Raw genomic sequence first — 12,890 nt, forward strand, 5'->3', positions numbered from 1 at the left:
TGCAAAAGACCTAAACATCCCCATACAACAAATTCACTTCTCTAATTTATATTTTCCGCCCAGAGTGGTTGCAGCCCGGATGGTTGCAGCCAATCACTGTTCTGAGGGAAATATGAATGAGTGAGTGGCCGGCCGGAGTATAGAGCAGAGATGCAAGCTCTGTATACAGCCGCTCTGCATCTCTGCAATAGACTGGACGATCACAGCTGGTGTCAGTAGTGACATCCGCTGTGATCTTTCCTTAACTGCAAGTACTACTACTCCCAACATAGAGCACACTCTGCTCCATGCTGGGAGCTGTAGTACCTGCATTAATAGACAGATCGCAGCGAGTGTAACTTCTGACACATGCTGCGATCTGTCTATTAATGTAGGTGTTCATTATTCTTAGTTGCTAGGAGTAACGAATTACATTTATTTCCTATAGACGCACCTTATTTGCACATACTACCTCCTCCACGATTTTATCAGGGGAATTCGCCAAATACAAAGCATAGCAGTAATAGGTGCATATAGCCTACTTCTATAAATATTTTTACAGCTATAAAATATTTTATTTGGCACTTAATAAATTCATATATATATATATATATATATATATATATATATATATATATATATATATAACTCTCTTGGCTATACAGGAACTGTGGCAAAAGAATACAACATCCAGTTACTGACAGAGGGACGATCCAATACCTGGGCTGTGTGCAATATTTTGTGTAATTTTTAAACAAGTAACCAAATAAATTATAATAATTATTTTAACTATATCTGTTGCGCCAGTATATATATTTATTTATTTATTAAGTTTTTACTAATATATGGGAAACAGGGACCCATTACTATACAAGGCGGCAATCAGAATCATAGTTACGTATATATATATATATATATATATATATATATATATTCATCTTTTCCCCTCACCATTTGAGCGCTAGTGAACTATACAGTATATATACACCTATTCATATTTCCCACAGAGAGTTTTGATTGGCTGGAACCATCTGGCCAATCACAGCTCTCTGTGGGAAATATGAATAGGTGTATATATATATACGGCAGTGCAGGGGACCATAGAAGAGCGGTCACCTGCATCTATTCATTATACAGGAGGATCGCAACAGGCAATCTGTCTATTAGTACAGGTACTACTACTCCCATCATGGAACAGTGTGTTCCATGCTGGGAGTAATAGTACTACCTAAAAAATGTAGAAAAAAATTGGAAAAACACACACACTACATTTTTATTATTGTCGGCTATATTTTTATTGCCCTGCCCGCCCACATAAATTGATCCCTGTTTAAAAATTAATAAAAATTTAGTTCATAAAAAGATACATTTCGTTAAATACTATTTTTTCCATCACTACTGTATGTTTTATTATTTAAATTTTTTAAATGGTACCCTACAAAATTAGAATCCAAAAAGGTATCTCCAACACTTTTTTGGATTGTTAAAGTCCCCCCAAAAAAACGTGTTGAAAAGACTCTCTAAAGCTAAAACGTTGCTTAATAATTTAATTGTGCAAAAAAAGTTTAAAATTACAAGTAAGAATCGCTTCAAAAAGACAAGGCAGGCAAAGGAACAAAAAGCCAGAGAATTTACTCCACTTTCTGAAACTTTATACATGCCTTAAAGTGTCGGGTTTTCTTCCCAGAAAATTCACACGATTTTCAGAGTGATTTTCAGAAAAGACGAGTGATTTTGGATGAAATGTAGGGAAAACGCCCGTTTTCCCCCAAAAAAACGCTCATATTGTAGTTAGTTTTTTTTCCTCACTCAGAGTGAATCAGATTCTGTCGGGTTTTTTCTGTCGCACATTCTGTCGCATTGGTCCCTGCGACAGAATTTAGGCGCAAAACCCGACAAAAAGAGTCGGAATCATGTTAGTAAATGATCAATGTGGATTTATGAGTGGAAGAACCACGGTGGATAATGTGAGAAGACTGTTTAGAAATTTGCAAATGGAAGGGGGGGGGGGGGGAGCTCCATCCTGTCATTGGACGCTTTGACAGGGTGGAGTGGTCCTAGTCCTGGACTGTAATGAGGGGATATGAGTTTGGTGAAGATTTTATAAAATGGATGGGAATTCTGTATGACTCCCCCAGGGCAGTGGTTCTGGTAAATGGAGTTCAGTCAGAAGGATTCCAGGGGAGTCCAGGGGAGCTAGACAAGGCTGACCTCTGCCCCCCCCCCCCCCCCCATATCTTTGCCCTATATATTGAACCATTGGCAACAAGAATCAGAAACATGAAGAAAGTGGAGGGGTTTGGATGTCGGGGGACAGAATATCACTTTTTACAGATGATATTTTGCTCTACATCCGGAATACGCAACAGGCGTTAGAGGGGATTATAGAGGAAATAGAGGAGTTTGAGAATAAATCAGGATTGAGTATAAACTGGAATAAAACTGTATTAATGCCACCAGATAAACAAATATCCCATGGGAGAATCAAGATAATTGGAGATGGAGAAACGTTTAAGTATTTGGGTATAAATGTTGGAAGGCAAGTCTTTAAATATCCGGAATTAAATGTTTGGCCCACTTTGAGAAAGATAAAAGCAAAAATAAAAATTTGGATACGTTTACCACTTAGTATTGCAGATAGGATTAGCATTATTAAAGATGACAATCCGGTCTGAGATCTTGTTTGTGCGAACCAATAGTCCGGTGTGATTAAGAGAACAAATTTTTTAAGAAATTAAAGCTATGGAAAGAGAACTGGTCTGGAAAGGGAAAAAAACAAGAAGTAAATTAGGTCATTTTTGTAGGGGAATGAAGAATGGAGGACTAGCTGTTCTAGGATTTAGACTATACTATATAGCAGCACAGTTGAGGTACATAAAGAAATGGAAGGAAACAGATTCCTTTGCTAACATGGTGAAAGATAAAAGGAGGCGTGTGAAGATATGGGAGAACTGTTAGAATCCAAGTTGGGTGGAAAGGAGCCTATAGCAGAGATGGTGGGTAAATTTTGGGCACAAATGAAAAAAGTAATGAAGGTGGAAGGTTCACTAGATTGCACAAGACTATTTAATAACACGAAATTTAAAGAACTTGAGGGACAGGAGTGGCGAATTGGGGGTAAATATAATTTGAAATATGTTGCACAATTTTTTGAAGGAGAGAAACTTAGATCATTTGAGGAGCTGACTGCACAATATAAAATTCCTAATAATATGATGTTGCTATTTAGATATGCACAGTTAAGGGAGGCAGTGAAAAAAAAATAGATAAGAAAGATGAGTTAAGAATTCACGAGTGTATGATAATGAAGGTCTTAAATGGGTACTTCCGTGGATTTTTTTTCTTTTAAATCAACTGGTGCCAGAAAGTTAAACAAATTTGTAAATTGCTTCTATTAAAAAATCTTAATCCTTCCAATACATTTTATGGGCTGTATACTACAGAGGAAATGCTTTTCCTTTTGGATTTCTCTGATGTCACGACCACAGTGATCTCTGCTGACCTCTGCTGTCCATTTTAGGAAATTTCCAGAGTAGCATATGTTTGCTATGGGGATTTTCTCCTGCTCTGGACAGTTCCAAAAATGGACACCAGAGGTCAGCAGAGAGCACTGTGATTATGCAATCAAAGAAATCCAAAAAGAAAAGCATTTCTTTTGTAGTATATAGCCCCTAAAAAGTACTGGAAGGATTAAGATTTTTTAATAGAAGTCATTTACAAACCTGTTTAACTTTCTGGCACCAGTTGATTTAAAAAAAAAGTTTTCTACGGGAGTACCCCTTTAAGGTAAGGCACGGATAAAAAAAATAATTTCTAAGATGTATAAAATAATGGTGGATGTTAAAAATCAGGGAGTGAGGCACTTCAGTATAAAGGAATGGGAAAATAATATAAGACAAGGGAAAAGGAATGGAGGGGGATTTGGGAAGAGAGTTTGAACACTATTAAAAATAGTTCACATAGGATTACACTATTTTTCATAACACATATGTTATATTAACCCTTAAGGACCCAGCCAAATTTCAGTGTAGGACTCGGCCATTTTTTGCACATCTGACCACTGTCACTTTAAGCATTAATAACGCTGGAATGCTTTTACCTTTCATTCTGATTCCGAGATTGTTTTTTCATAACATATTCTACTTTATGTTAGTGGTAACATTTTGTCGATACTTGCATCATTTGTTGGTGAAAAATTCCAACATATGATGAAAAATTGGAAATTTCGCATTTTTTTTTAAGTTGAAGCTCTCTGCTTATAAGGAAAATTAATATTCCAAATAAATTATATATTGATTCACATATGCAATATGTCTACTTTATGTTTGCATCATAAAGTTGACATGTTTTTACTTTTGGAAGACACCAGAGGGCTTCAAGATATAGTAGCAATTTTCCAATTTTTCACAAAATTTTCTAAATCGAAATTTTTCAGGGACCAGTTAAGTTTTGAAGTGGATTTGAAGGGCCTTCTTATTAGAAATAACCCATAAATGACCCCATTATAAAAATTGCACCCCTCAAAGTATTCAAAATGACATTCAAAAGGTTTGTTAACCTTTAAGGTGTTTCACAGGAATAGCAGCAAATTGAAGGAAAAAAATACAAAATCTTCATTTTTTACACTGGCATGTTCTTGTAGACCCATTTTTTTTATTTTTACAAGGTGTAAAAGGAGAGAAATCTTCCTAAAATGTGTAACCCAATTTCTCTCGAGTAAGGAAATACCTCATAAGTGCTATGTGGTTGCACTAGAGGGCTCAGAAGGGAAGGAGTGACAATGGGATTTTGGAGAGTGAGTTTTTCAGAAAAAAATTTGGGGGGCATGTCACATTTAAGAAGCCCCTATGGTGCCATAACAGCAAAAAAAAACAAAAAAAAAAACTCACATGGCATACTATTTTGGAAACTACACCCCTCAAGGAACATAACAAGGGGTACAGTGAGCCTTAACACCCCACAGGTGTTTGACGACTTTTCATTAAAGATGGATGTGTAAATTATTATTTTTTTCACAAAAATGCTAGTTTTCCCCCAAATTTTTTTTCAAGGGGTAATAGGAGAAAATGCCCCCCAAAATTTGTAACCCCATCTCTTCTGAGTATGGAAATACCCCATGTGTGGACATCAAGTGCTCTGCTGGCGCACTACAATGCTCAGAAGAGAAGGAATCACATTTGGCTTTTGGAAAGCAAATTTTGCTGAAATGTTTTTTTTTTTTTGGGGGGGGGGAGGGGCTGCATGTCGTATTTAGGAAGCCCCTATGGTGCCAGAACAGCAGCAAAAAAAAGTACATGTACAAGGGGTACAGTGAGCCTTAACACCCCACAGGTGTTTGACGACTTTTTGTTAAAGTTGGATGTGTAAATGAAAAAAAAAATTTTTTTCACTAAAATGCATTTTCCCCCCCCAAATTTTAAATTTTTACAAGCGGTAATAGTAGAAAATGACCCCCAAAATTTGTAACCCCATTCCTTCTTAGTATGGAAATACCCCATGTGTGGACATCAAGTGCTCTGCTGAAGAATTATAATGCTCAGAAGAGGAGGAGCGCCATTGAGTTTTTGGAGAGTGAATTTGTTTGGAATGGAAGTCAGGGGCCATGTGCATTTACAAAGCCCCCCCCATAGTGCCAGAACAGTGGACCCCCCAACATGTGACCCCATTTTGGAAACTACACCCCTCACGGAATGTAATAAGGAGTGCAGTGAGCATATACAGCCCACTGGCATTTGACAGATCTTTGAAACAGTGGGCTGTGCAAATGAAAAATTACATTTTTCATTTTCACGGACCACTGTTACAGAAATCCATCAGACACCTGTGGGGCGTAAATGCTCACTGTACCCCTTATTACATTACATGAGGGGTGTAGTTTCCAAAATGGCATCACATGCGGGGGTCCATTGTTCTTGCACCAGGGGGCTTTGTAAACACATATGGCTTTCAATTCTGGCCAAAGTTTCTCTTCAAATGCCAAATGGCGCTCCTTCTCTTCTGAGCATTGTAGTTCACCCGCAGAGCACTTTACATCCACATATGGGATTACAAATTTTGTGGGGCTTTTTTCCTATTTTCCCTTGTGAAAATGAAAAATTCAAGGTAACACCAGCATTTTAGTGAAAACATTTTTTTTTTCATTTTCCCATCCAACTTTAATGAAAATTCTTCAAACACCTGTGAGGTGTTAAGGCTCACTATACCCCTTGTTGAGGGGTGAAGTTTCCAAAATGGGGTCACATGTGGGTATTTATTTTTTGTGTTTATGTCAGAACCGCTGTAACATCAGCCACCCCTGTGCAAATCACCAATTTAGGCCTCATATGTACATAGTGCGCTCTCACTCCTGAGCCTTGTTGTGCGTCCACAGAGCATTTTACGCCCACATTTGGGGTATTTCCGTACTCAGGAGAAATTGCGCTACAAATTTTGGGGGTCTTTTTTTGCTTTTGGGGCAACACCCGCATGTTAGTGTAAATTTTTTTTATTTTTTTTACACGAACAGGCTGGTGTAGCCCCCTACTTTTCCTTTACAAAAGGAGTAAAAGGAGAAAAAGCCCCCCAAAATTTGTAGTGCAATTTCTTCCGAGTACGGAAATACCCCATATGTGACCCTAAACTGTTTCCTTGAAATACGACAGGGCTGGGAAGTGAGAGAGCGCCATGCGCATTTGAGGACTAAATAAGGGATTGCATAGGGGTGAACATAGGGGTATTCTATGCCAGTGATTCCCAAACAGGGTGCCTCCAGCTGTTGCTAAACTCCCAGGATGCCTGGACAGTCAATGGCTGTCCAGAAATGCTGGGAGTTGTTGTTTTGCAACAGCTGGAGGCTCCATTTTGGAAACACTGCCATACGATACGTTTTTCATTTTTATTGGGGGGGGGGGGGACAGTGAAAGGGTGTGTATATGTTGTGTTTTACCCTTTACTATGTGTTAGTGTAGTGTAGTGTTTTTAGGGTGCATTCGCACTGGAAGAGGTTTACAGTGAGTTTCCCGCTAGGAGTTTGCGCTGTGGCGAAAAATTTGCTTCAGCTCAAACTTCAAGCAGGAAACTTACTGTAAACCCGCCCATGCGAATGTACCTTGTACATTCACATGGGAAGGGGGGCAAACCTCCAGCTGTTTGAAAACTACAACTCCCAGCATGTACTGACAGACCATGCATGCTGGGAGTTGTACTTTTGCAACAGCTGGAGGCACACTGATGGAAAACCTTCAGTTAGGTTCTGTTACCTAACTCAGCATTTTCCAACCAGTGTGCCTCCAGCTGTTGCAAAACTACAACTCCCAGCATGTACTGATCGCCGAAGTGCATACTGGGAGATGTAGTCATGCAACAGCTGGAGGTATGCAACTAAAACTCCCAGCATGCCGAGACAGCTGTTTACTGTTTGGGCATGCTGGGATTTGCAGTTTTGTAACATCTAGAGGGCCACAGTTTAGAGACCACTGCACAGTGATCTCCAAACTGTAGCCCTCCAGCTGTTGCAAAACTGCCAATCACAGCATGCCCACACAGCATGGGGATCCAGGGAGCCAGCCCCACGACATCGCCGCCCGCCGATCCTCGTCGCCTGCTGCCATCGGATGGGTAAGTGGATCTTCGGTGCCGGTCCTCTGTTGGTTTCCCCGTTATGCCCAGCCTATTGTGGGTGGGCAGAACGGGGAAACAGAAAGTTAACCCCAACGCCCCTGATCTGCCATTGGTCGTCGCTTCTCGACGACCAATAGCAGGGTTAGGAGGGGTGGCACCCCTGCCACCTCACTCTTATCCCTTCAGGGGCATCGTGGGTGTCTTGGACAACCCCGATCCCCCTTATTTTCCGGGTCACCGTGTCACCATAGACCTGTATGACCCGTAATCACGCAAATGGCAAGTGTGAATTCACCTGCGATCTGATGACCCTCCTGGGCATTTGCACGGGATGCCTGCTGAATGATGTACGCGTACGTCATGGGTCCTTAAGTACTAGGGTGCCATGACGTACTCCACAACTTTGGGGAAAAATAGAAAAATCAAAAAAATATGTGTCCAAGATGTGAGGTCGAAGGAACAGAGTTTTTCCATATGCATTATGACTTTCCGATGCTTAACCCCTTAAGGACCGGGGTTTTTTTCCGTTTTTGCATTTACGTTTTTTGCTCCTTGCCTTTAAAAAATCATAACTCTTTAAATTTTGCACCTAAAAATCCATATGATGGCTTATTTTTTGCGCCACCAATTCTACTTTGTAATGACGTCAGTCATTTTGCCCAAAAATCTACGGTGAAACGGAAAATAAAATCATTGAAAAATAAAATGCCGTTTTGTAACTTTTGGGGGCTTCCGTTTCTACGTAGTAAATTTTTCGGTAAAAATGACACCTTATCTTTATTCTGTAGGTCCATATGATTAAAATGATACCCTACTTATATAGGTTTAATTTTGTCGTACTTCTGGGAAAAATCATAACTACATGCAGGAAAATTTATACATTTAAAATTGTCATTTTCTGACCCCTATAACTTTTTTATTTTTCCGTGTATGGGGCTGTATGAGGGCTCATTTTTTGCGCCGTGATCTGAAGTTTTTAACGGTACCATTTTTGCATTGATAGGACTTATTGATCGCTTTTTATTCATTTTTAAATGATATAAAAAGTGACCAAAAACGCACTATTTTGGACTTTGGAATTTTTTTGCGCGCACGCCATTGACCGAGCAGTTTAATTAATGATATATTGTTATAATTCGGACATTTCCACACGCAGTGATACCATATATGTTTATTTTTATTTTTATTTACACTGTGTTTTTTTTATGGGAAAAGGGGGGTGATTCAAACTTTTAATAGGGGAGGGGTTAAATGATATTCATTCACTTTTTTTTTGCAGTGTTATAGGTCCCATAGGGACCTATAACACTGCACACACTGATCTTCATCATTGATCACTGGTTTCTCATAGGAAACCAGTGATCGACGATTCTGCCGCATGACTGCTCATGCCTGGATCTCAGGCAATGAGCAGTCATTCGGCAATCGGACAGCGAGGAGGCAAGTAGGGGCCCTCCCGCTGTCCTGTAAGCTGTTCGGGATGCTGCGATTTCGCCGCGGCTATCCCGAACAGCCCACTGAATTAACCGGCAGCTTTCACTTTCGGTTTTAGCCGCGTGGCTCAGCTCTGAGCACGCGGCTAAAGGGTTAATAGCGTGCTGCGCCGCGATCGGCGCTGCGCACTATTATCGGCGGGTCCCGGCTTCACTATGACACCGGGCCCGCCATGATATGATGCGGGGTTACCGTGTAACCCTGCGTTATATCAGGGGAGCAGGACCAAGGACGTACCAGTACGTCCTTGTTCCTTAAGGGGTTAAGGAATTTTGGTTGAAGGTGACAAGGATGACAGATAGAAGGCTAGAGTTGGAGGAATGAGATAAATTGATAACCTGGTTATTAGGGGAATGAAGAACGGGAGGAAGAAGGATGGATTAGATTCTAATAAGGAAAGTGCAATTTGTAACCAGACTATTGGTAGCAAGAAATTGGATGTCCAAAGAAGTTCCAAACATTGATGAATTAAACCCCTTAACCCCTTCCCGACCTATGACATACCTGTACGTCATGGGTGGCAAGGTGTTCCCGACCCATGACATACAGGTACGTCATGAACATTACTGCCGCTACTCGCGGCATCCCGCAGCGCCCGGAAAGATGGTGGCTATCACTGATAGCCAGCCATCTTACCGTGCGACCACGGGGGTTTCATCCCCCCCCCCCCCCCCCCCCCAGCGATCGCTGCTATCAGCTGGTCAAATCTGACTAGCTGATAGCAGCGTTTCCCTATGAAAATACTTAGCAGCGCGGTGTGTGAGTCCCGATCATGGGGTTCGGGACACACACCGCTCTGCTAAGTGTCCCTGACCCGTCCCCCGGCATCACTTACCCGTCCGAGCGGTGTCCCGAGCGGTCCCGGCGTCCTCCATGCGGTCCTGGCTGCGCTGCGTCCCGGAGGTGAGTTTGCAGCAGCAGGGCGGCATCTTCATTGGCAGCAGTGAGATCGCCATAAAGCGATCTCACTGCTGCCTCTGAGAGTTTCAAAACTGCAACTCCCAGCATGCCCAGACAGCCTTTGGCTTTCTGGGCATGCTGGGAGTTGTAGTTTTGCAACATCTGGAGGTCCACAGTTTGGAGACCACTGTATAATGGTCTCCAATCTGTGCTCTTCCAGATGTTGCAAAACTACAAATCTCAGCATGCTCAGTCTGTCCAGGCATGCTGGGAGTTGTAGTTCTCTAACATCTGGAAGAGCACAGATTGGAGACCATTATACAGTGGTCTCCAAACTGTGGACCTCCAGATGTTGCAAAACTACAACTCCCAGCATGCCCAGACTGCCCAAGCATGCTGGAAGTTGTAGTTCGGCAACATCTGATCCTTCAGATATTGCCGAACTACAACTTCCAGCATGCCTGGGCAGTCTGGGCATGCTGGGAGTTGTAGTTTTGCAACAACTGGAGGCACACTAGTTGGGAAACATTGTCCGTTTCCTACCTCAGTGCCTCCAGCTGTTGCAATTGTTGCAAAACTATAACTCCCAGCATGCACTGACAGACCATGCATGCTGGGAGTTGTAGTTTTGCAACAGCTGGAGGCACACTGGTTTGGAAACACTAAGTTTGGTTGCAAAACACTTGAAAGTTTATTACTTAACTTAGTGTTTCCAAACCAGTGTTCCTCCAGCTGTTGCAAAACTACAACTCCCAGCATGCACGGACAGCCAAAGGGCATGCTCGGAGTTTGCAACAGCTGGATGTTTGCCCCCCCCAATGTGAATGTACAGGGTACACTCACATGGCCAGAGGTTTACAGTGAGTGCTGCAAGTTTGAGATGGCGCAAATTTTGCGCTGCAGCTCAAACTTCCAGCGGCAAACTTGCTGTGAACCTCTGCCCATGTGACTGTACCCTAAAAACACTACACTACACTAACACTAACCTAAAATAAAAAGTAAAAAACACTACATATACACATACCCCTACACAGCCCCCCTCCCCCCAAAAAAGGAAAAACGCCTGGTACGCTACTGTTTCCAAAACGGAGCCTCCAGCTGTTGCAAAATAATAACTTGACTGTCCAGGCATGCTGGGAGTTTTGCAACAGCTGGAGGCACCCTGTTTGGGAATCATTGGCATAGAATACCCCTATGCAAATCCCTAATTCAGGCCTCAAATGCGCATGGCGCTCTCTCACTTTGGAGCCCTGTCGTATTTCAGGGCAACAGTTTTGGGACACATATGGGGTATCGCCGTACTCGGGAGAAATTGCCTTACAAATTTTGGGGGGCTTTTTCTTCTTTAACCCCTTATGAAAAGGTGAAGTTGGGGTCTACACCAGCATGTTAGTGTAAAAAAATAAATTTTTTACACTGACATGCTGGTGTTGCCCTATACTTTTCATTTTCACAAGAGGTAAAAGGGAAAAAAGACCCCTAAAATTTGTAACGCAATTTCTCCCGACTACGGAGATACCCCATATGTGGGCGCAAAGTGCTCTGGGGGCGCACAACAAGGCCCAGAAGGGAGAGTGCGCCATGTACATTTGAGGCGATTTGCACAGGGGTGGCTGATTGTTACAGCAGTTCTGACAAACGCAAAACAATAAATATCCATATGTGACCCCATTTTGGAAACTACACCCCTCACGGAATTTAATAAGGGGTGCAGTGAACATTTACACCCCACTGGTGTATGACAGATTTTTGGAACAGTGGTCTGTGAAAATGAAAAATAAATTTTTTTATTTGCACAGTCCACTGTTTCAAATATCTGTCAAACGCCAGTGGGGTGTAAATGCTCACTGCACCCCTTATTAAATTCCATGAGGGGTATAGTTTCCAAAATGGGGTCACATGTGGGGGGGGTCCACTGTTCTGGCACCATAGGGGCTTCCTAAATGGGACATGCCCCCCAAAAACCCTTTCAGAAAAACTCACTCTCCAAAATCCCATTGTCGCTCCTTCCCTTCTGAGCCCTCTACTGCGCCCGCCGAACACTTTACATACGCATATGAGGTATTTCCTTACTCGAGAGAAATTGGGTTACCAATTTTAGGGTGATTTCTCTCCTTTTACCCCTTGTAAAAATTCAAAAATTGGGTCTACAAGAAAATGCGAGTGTAAAAAATGAAGATTTAGAATTTTCTCCTTCACTTTGTTGCCATTCCTGTGAAACACCTAAAGGGTTAAAACACTTACTGAATGTCATTTTGAATACTTTGGGGGGTGCAGTTTTTATAATGGGGTCATTTATGGGGTATTTCTACTATGAAGACCCTTAAAGTCCACTTCCAACCTGAACTGGGCCCTGAAAAATTACGATTTTGAAAATCTTGAGAAAAATTGGAAAATTGCTGTGGAATTTTGAAGCCCTCTGGTGTCTTCCAAAAGTAAAAACTTGTCAATTTTTTTATGCAAACACAAAGTAGACATATTGTATATGTGAATCAATATGTAATTTATTTGGAATATCCATTTTCCTTTCAAGCAGAGACTTTCAAAGTTAGAAAAATGCTAAATTTCCAAAATTTTCATGAAATTTTTAGATTTTTTTTTACCAAGAAAGGATACAAATATCAGTGAAATTTTACCAATAACATAAAGTAGAATATGTCACGAAAAAACAATCTTGGAATCAGAATGATAAGTAAAAGCATTCCAAAGTTATTAATGTTTAAAGTGACAGTGGTCAGATTTTCAAAAAATGCCCAGGTCATGAAGGTGAAAATGGGCTGGGTCATGAAGGGGTTAAGGACCCAGCCCATTTTCACCTTAAAAACCCGGCCATTTTTTGCACATCTGACGACTGTCATTTTCAGCATTAATAACTCTGCGATGCTGTTACTTTTCATTCTTACTCCGAGATAGTTTTT

The sequence above is a fragment of the Hyla sarda genome, chromosome 1 (assembly GCF_029499605.1).
Source record: "Hyla sarda isolate aHylSar1 chromosome 1, aHylSar1.hap1, whole genome shotgun sequence".
Lineage (NCBI taxonomy): Eukaryota > Metazoa > Chordata > Amphibia > Anura > Hylidae > Hyla > Hyla sarda.